The sequence below is a fragment of the Octopus bimaculoides genome, chromosome 2 (genome assembly GCF_046866305.1).
Source record: "Octopus bimaculoides isolate indiv1 chromosome 2, ASM4686630v1, whole genome shotgun sequence".
In the NCBI taxonomy this organism is placed as follows: Eukaryota; Metazoa; Mollusca; class Cephalopoda; order Octopoda; family Octopodidae; genus Octopus; species Octopus bimaculoides.
Genome location: NC_142929.1, coordinates 54,529,026 through 54,537,418, shown reverse-complemented (window position 1 = coordinate 54,537,418; position 8,393 = coordinate 54,529,026). Strand labels below are relative to the sequence as shown.

Sequence of the window (8,393 nt, the reverse complement as noted above, 5' to 3'; positions counted from 1 at the left end):
CAATTTTTTCTCCACCACATCATACCTTCAAAGCAATGAAACTGGAAGGCTACATTATTAGAGCCGATTTTCATATTTTTCTTTTACTTCCTTTTAAAAAATGCATATTTTGCGAATGAAAAGAAACTAGATCCGTCATTTGATATTTATTATAAGTTACAATACGTACATTGATTTTCTTATTCTTATTTTATTTTAGACCTAACGAGTGACTATATTTTTGAATAGATTTAATTGTAAATCGATTTGATTATTAATCGAATTATTAATCGAATTGAAACTATTAAAACTGAAACTATTGAAAGTGAAACCATTGAAATGTGAAACTATTATATCACATTACAATAGAGATGTTATTGTTTCAGTTTTGACATCTAATACCGAAGCAGTGTAAGAGATTGCTCCGGCCTCGCATTAAACAAGAAGTTGAAAGTTTCTTTGGCCCATGACACTCCATGGACTCTAAGTAATGTATGTGTAAATCTTGAATGAAATCGATTAGGTAGTTCAAATTCCACCGTGGAACCTCATTTGTAACGCAATAGCGTCAAATTTCCATGTAAAACCTGCTGCCGCTCATGTGTTTATACTCAATCCATGTCCTGGAACCAACTCTGAGGCACAATTGTTTCCAGATATACTCTGACACCGGAGTAGTAATAATTCCTGTTAGGATTCCAGTTGGTTAATTAGCATATTACGGCTTAAGAGGACTTTGCGGAGGAAACATTCATAGGCCAACGGAGGCTGAAGGCGGCTGCATCAACACATTGTGAAATGCAGAGAGTAATATAAGGTAGATAAGACAACTTGGTCATCGCGTGCATCTGTCTCCGTTCACGGACGTCTTGAGGTGTTCTTGCCAATGAATTGAAAATGGTCACACACGAAAGAGTGAGGTTAACAGCGTGCAACTCATACACTTCATTAAAGTCACCGCGCGAGTCATCACTCATTCTTAGGATGACGAAATAGACCTCGTTGCTTGGAGATATCAACACTAAACGATATACTAAACGATGACTGAGTTACTGGTTCGCGCCGACGTCTTACATCACCACGTGTCATACAAGAAATAATGTCACTTAATATATATTATACCACAGCCTGATACTTTCATGTGTAATTTAGTCAAGCAGTTAGTAAAGACCCCCCCCCCCACACACACACACAAATACATATAAACTCACATACACACACACATATGTATATGCATATAAATATAGGAAGCGTGGCTGTGTGGACAGGCGCAGGAGTGGCTGCTTGGTAAGAAGCCTGCTTCCCGACGACATGGTTCTGGGCTCAGCCCCACTGCGTGGCATATTGGGCAAGCGTCTTCCACTAGTGGATTTGGTAAGCAGAAATTGAAAGACGCCCGTCGTTTATATATCATTTACCATATATACATACATGTGTATATGTTTTATGTGTCTGCCTTTGTGCTTGCCTTTATCCCCCATCACCACTTGATCACCGCTGCTGATGTGTTTCCGGTTCTGTAACTTAGCGGTTCTGCCAAAGAGTTTGATAGAAAAAGTACTAGATTTGAAAAATAAGTTCTGGGGCTGATTAAAACATTTAAAGGCGGTGCATGGCCGCAGTCAAATGACTGAAACAAGTAAAAGAATATACATATGTATGTATGTATATATGCAAACAATATATGAGTATATGCATATATATGTACATGTATGTACATCTTCATCTACATGTACATATAGATACATATCTGGGTACATGACGTTGCAAAAAAACATGGACAAAATGATAAACAAGGTACAAAAAACAAGCAGGCCACATAGAGAACATATCCTTCATCAGCTGCCACCATTAAAACACTGGCGTTTCGAAGAGTTAGGGAACAGTAATCCCTAGCCATATTGTGGTTCATCTATCACGGTTCATCTATAGTGGTTCCTTAGTTAACCTTACGTCGATTCTTCCGTAGAGTTGTTTTGCATTTATAATAAAATAAATATATACAAATAATAAAAATATAAAAAAATATATATATATATAACAGGGGCAGGAATGTGGTAAGTAGCTTGCTTACAACCTTATTGTTCCGGATTCAGTCCCACTGTAGAAGACACCTTGGGCAAGTGTCTTCTACAGCCTCAGGCCGACCAAATCCTAGTAAGTGGATTTGGTAGACGGAAACTGAAAGAAGCCCGTCGTAGATACACACACACACATATATATGTAACATATGTTAAAATTATAAACAGGGCAAATTTTTGCCATTTCCCCATATATAGATGTAAGTATGTGTTTGTGTTTGTCCCCCACCATCACTTGGCAACCGATTTTGGTGTGTTTACGTCCCCGTAACTCAGCGGTTGGTAAAAGAAACCGATAAAATAAGTACTAGATAAAATAAGTTCTGGGGCGATTTGTTCGACTAAAGGTGGTGCTCCAGCACAGCCGCAGTCATATGACTGAAATAAGGAAAAGAATACAGTACTGTTTCTAACACCCGCGATAGTCGAGGGATTACTGTATATGTATACATACACACACACACACACACACACACACACACACATATATATATATATATATATATATGAAGAACCACAATTCTTGAACTCATCCCTGAAAATCCATAGTCAGATATAGAAAATTTAATAAGTAAATTAAATTTTTCTATATGTGACTGTGGATTTTCATGGATGAGTTCAAGAATTGTGGTTCTTTTCTCTAAATTATATATTTATATATTGTGAAACTTAATTTAATTTTAACTTTGATAAATTGAATTAAATTGAGTTTTTACCTGTAAATTTAGATTTTTGTCACTAATATTATTATCATATCTATCTATCTATCTATCTATCTATCTATCTATCTATCTATCTATCTATCTATCTATCTATATCTATATATATATATATATATATATATATATATATATATATATATATATATATATACTCACACACACACACACACACACACACACACACACACACACACACACACACACACACACACACACACACACATATATATATATATATATATATATATATATATATATATATATATACGACGGGCTTATTTCAGTTTCTGTCTACCAAATCCACTCACAAGGCTTTGGTCAACCCTAAGCGATAGTAGAAGACACTTTGCTCAAGGTGCCACGCAGTGGAACTGAACCCGGGACCATGTGGTTGGGAAGCAAGCTTCTTACCACACAGGCAAACACACACATACACACACACACACACTCTCTCTCTCTCTCACACACACACATACATAGACGCAAACGCACACAAGCATACACGTGTACATCCAAACATATACACAGATAAGAAATGTGTATGTGTATGTGTGTACGTGCGCATGTGTTTGTGTTTGCATGTGAGTTATTATGTGTACATGTGCGCATGCACATGTGTATGCGTGTGCATATATCTATGCATGCACATTCCACCACACTAAACCAGACGCCAGTAAACACTCCGTCACTTTATCATTGTTTCTTTATTTAATATAGTTATATTTTTTTCCCTTTTCCTTTCTTGGCTATTCTCCCTTCGTTACGTGTTTGTAAGTCCTTTCTTTTCTTTGTTACATTGCTTTTATTCTTCAGACCACCTTTATTTGTTTATTTATTTATTTTTATACATCGTAATAGATTTGGCGCGAAAACCTCATCTTACAAATTTTCCCACGCTTGCTCTCACGTATATTTCCTTCTTTGAACTTTTTCTTCTACTTCTTCTTCTTAGCCTCTCCTCCTTTTCTCTATCTTTCTTCTTTCCTCCTCTTACTCCGCTAAGGCTTCTTTCTTCTTCTTCTTGTTCTTCTTCTTCTTCTTACTCCTCCTCCTCCTCTTCTTCTACTCCCCCCCTCCACTTCTTTGTCTACTTTATACGCACTCATCCATAGATTTTAGGCGCTTCTACAATTACAACAGCAACAACAATTATGACTACTTCCACTAGTACTACAACTAACGCAACAACTACTACTACCACCACCAGCACGACCATCACCAGCACCACCAGCACTACTACTACTACTACTACTACTACTACCACCACCAGCACGACCACCACCAGCACCACCAGCACCAACACTACTACTGCTACTACTACTACTACTACTACTACTACTACTACTACTACTACTACTACTACTACCACCACTACTACTTCTACTACTACTGCTATCTTGTTTTGTCTTCGTGTCTAAACATCAAATGGATAACAAACGAGTGAATATGGCATCAAGTTTGATATTTTTACCTTCATGCTGCACTTCTATCCCCACAGCAACCTTTTCCAGTCATATAAGTAAATATCACCATCTCAATGCCACATACCTGACACACACACACACACACACACACACACACACACACACACACACACACACACACACACACGCACACACACGCACACACACGCATATATATATATATATACACATAAACATAATTAAGGGATCAGCAACAGTTGCTTCACAACATACCGAAATTCAAAAATAGCAGCTAAAGTGCTAAAAACTCCAACAGATAGCAATATATATATATATATATATATATATATATATATATATATATATATATATATATATATATATTTCAAGAACACGAATAGTAAATAAACATGAATATATACTAAACACACAAACGTACAGAAGACACAGGTCACCAACTCCTCTTCAGTTATCGGCCATAGGGTCAAAGCGCAATTTCGGCCATTATCGATAATTTTGTTTCCACTCTGGAGGCATTGGGGATGGGACCAAAATATAACAAGACGAGACCGTTAGTAAACGGAAGAAGAACAAAACAATAAACAGACTATATATTGTATATATATATATATATATATATATATATATCTATGCGTAGCATACAATATATGTATACATAGCATACAGTATATGTGTGTTTACGCGCGTGCGTATGTATGTGCGTGCGTGCGTGAGTGTGTGTCTGTGTGTTAAGGATATTTATTATGTAAACGTCATAAGTGAAACGGTTCAATTTCGTGATTTGGAGAACATTGCAAGCATACATACATACATACATAAATACATACATACATACATACATACATATATATACACGCACGCATATACATATACATATATATATATATATATTTATAGATACACACACATACATATATACATATATATATATATATTGTTTATTATATATATATATATATATATATATGTATATATATATATATATATATATATATATATATATATATATATATATATATATGTGTATATATACACACACACACACACACACACACACACACACACACACACACACACACACATATATATATATATATATATATATATATATATTATATATAATATATATGTATTTATGTATGTATGTATACAACGCACGAACTCAGTCTTCGAGCCACTTTGTTGTTTCTGCTCAATACTTTCCAGCAGAGTACAAATTTATTAAACTATTACAAGAGCGTGATAGTAAATTCCGATGAAACTTCGCAGTCAGTGACACACATACATACATATATGTATGTATGTGTGTGTGTGTTTATGTATGTGTATATGAGTGTGAGTGCGCGTGCACACGTTTGCTTTAGTGTAATCTTATATATTTGTATACACACACATATTATAGGCAAGCATAGCTGTGCGGTAAAGAAATTTATTTCGTAATCACGTAGTTTCGACCCGACCACTTTGGGCAAGTGTCTCCAATGCGTGGTGAGAGAATTTGGTCGATAAAAACTCTGTGGAAACCGTTGAATAAGTGTGTATACGAGTATGTGTGCGTGTTTGTGTGTGTATATTTGTGTATGTGTGTGTGTGTGTTTATCTGTCTGCCTGAACGTCTGTTTGTCTTTGTGTTTTTGTTTGATTCTCCAACATTTAACAGACGGTACTGTTTTCTTTTACAGTCCTGTAATTTAGTGGTTTGTTAGAAATAGTCTATAGAATAATCACCAGACTTCAGAATAAGTACCGGGGCCGATTCCTTCGACTTTTTCATTCTGTGGTAATCATAGACCAAATGTTAAGTTTAATTAACTTTCAAACATGCTAATATGGTATGATTCAAATGTAAATAAGTTATAGAACTGATAATGGTTTCACAAGGCCAGCAGTTATAAGGGAAGAGGTAAGTTGATTTAAATGGACTCAAATGTTCAACTGGTAGTCATTTTATCGATCCCAAAAGAATGAAAGGTAAAGTCGACCTTAGTGGTGTAGGAACTCAGAATGAATTGCCGCTAAGCATTTTGTCCTTCCTTAAGTTCTGAGTTCAAATTACGCGGTAACCATTCTGTCAGCTCACCGCCTTCGATAGAAATAATGATAATAATAATGAGTGCACCCAAATAGAAATACATTGAAGTAGTTGGCCTGAAAGTGTGCCCTGTCAAGGATGTAATTACGTAATTATTTTAATGTTTAGCCTTGGGTCAATTCTGATCAAAAGAACCTATGATCAAATGCGTTCCATTATTCATTGGGTCATTCTTTATGGGTCTGTCTCTGAGTAGATTATCCAATGGGTTGCTTCTTTTTCAAGACAATGTAGTGTGCTTTGATAAATATCTAGCTGCTATCTCTATTTGATTAAGGGTCCATGCAACCCAGAAGGATTTAGTATTTTACGAAGTTAGACAAGAAAACTTGCTGTTACATACTTGCCTAAGATCCGTATGTTGAACTTGCTTACGAATCGTTGTCGTGTACAGAACTATTACGTCTATCGCATGCAATCACAGTCCCTGCATGCATATTGGGTCATTCCATAAATAATGTGGTTTTTTTATACTTCTTTTATGTTTCTAAATTAAAATAAACAAAGTTCTTTTTAATTTAAAATAAACTCTCCTTCATTATCTACAATGCTCTTCCATCTATCTGGTAGACTTGCAAGGCTGCTCTTCCAAAATTCACTTGTCCGTGATGAAAAATACTCCTGCAGTACTGTTTTGATCTCGTCTACAGAATTCATATTTTATCCGTTCAAATGATTTTGAAGACTGTGGAATAAATCATAATCTGATGGGCAATCCGGCGAATATGGTAGGTGGGGCATCGCTTCCTATTCAAATTATTCCAGCCTTTGGAATGTCATCCTCGCTATATGTGGCCGAGCATTATCCTGATAGAAGAACGTCTTTCGTCTTGAAATCAAAGATGGTCGTTTTCCTTCTAGCGCTGACTTGAATGACTGGTTGAATGATTAAATAAATCCATGCTTCTCTGCTAGTTCCTCAACAGTTACGATGGGATTTTGTTCCAACAAAGTTTGCAGAACGTCCACATCGAGCTTTACAGATTTCCAGGACGAGGCTCGTCTTCTAGGCTGTAGTTTCCTGCTCGGAATTTCTGGAACCAGCGTTGACGTCGACTTACGTTTATTTTCCGATCCCAATATACTGCATAAATATTCCTCGCCCTTTCTGTTGCGTTGTTGTCTTTATTGAACTCATAAAGCAAAATATACCGAATATGGTTCCATTATAGCTTTGAAAAAATAACTGTTAAAATCTAACTGCATTCTTCAAAACTTGCACTTACGGTAAACGCCCAAGTGAAAGAAGACAGAGATTTTGTGGACACTACTTTCGTAGCAAGGATGAATTAGTGAGAACCAACATGTGAGAACCAACATACGGTAAGCGATCTAGTGATCGTCCTGCCTGGACATTTATCGACCAAGTAGTTGAAGACTCTCGTCTACAGAAGAGCGGTGTACCAAGAGCAATGCAAAAAAGGAATTATGGAGACAGGTGATTGATGGTGTTCATCTGCAGACGACGCGGTACTAGTAGAAAATTCCATTCGTCTCCCAATCTATCTCTTCATTTAGCTATTATTCTGCCCAAAATTCATTCTAACACTTTTTCGACTGGTAAAAATCTATCTTCTCTTATCAAGTATGTTTGAGAATTATTATGTTCAAATAAAGACTGAAACATGACAGTAGCTAATAATTTACCTATTTATGAAAATAAAATCTTCCTTCTAAACTCACAAATAAAATTTTCTGCGAAGATATTTTTTTTAATTTCTTAAAAAATCATCCTATTTCACTCCGTCGTAATTTGGAGGTTTTCCTTTAAGCGACATTTCTCATTGAAGCATTTTGCGTAGCGAAAGAATTAAACATACTACGAGGACAAATTCACGTGCTTAGAGAGAGAGAGAGAGGGAGAGAGAGAGAGAGAGAGAGAGAGAGAGAGAGAGAGAGAGAGAGAGAGAGAGAAAGAGGGAAGGACAGAGATGGAGTGAGAGAGGGAAAGAGAGAGAGAGGGGGGGAAAAGAGAGAGAGAGAGAGAGAAAAAGAGAGAGAGAGGGAAAAGAGAGAGAGAGGAGTGCGGCGTGATGTGTGTGTGCGTGTGTATGTTTCGGAGAGCTGGAAATGG

At 36.3% G+C, this 8,393-nt stretch overlaps 1 long non-coding RNA gene across 1 annotated transcript; it reads right to left on the bottom strand.

Annotated features, from left to right (window-relative positions):
• Window positions 1-3,467: 3,467 nt before the first annotated feature.
• Window positions 3,468-4,804, bottom strand: LOC149137065 (uncharacterized). The gene is made up of 2 exons (XR_016237893.1): window positions 4,646-4,804; window positions 3,468-3,907 (listed from the first exon to the last, which is right to left on the bottom strand). It is a non-coding gene; the product is annotated as an uncharacterized LOC149137065 (long non-coding RNA).
• Between the last annotated feature and the right edge of the window lie 3,589 nt (window positions 4,805-8,393).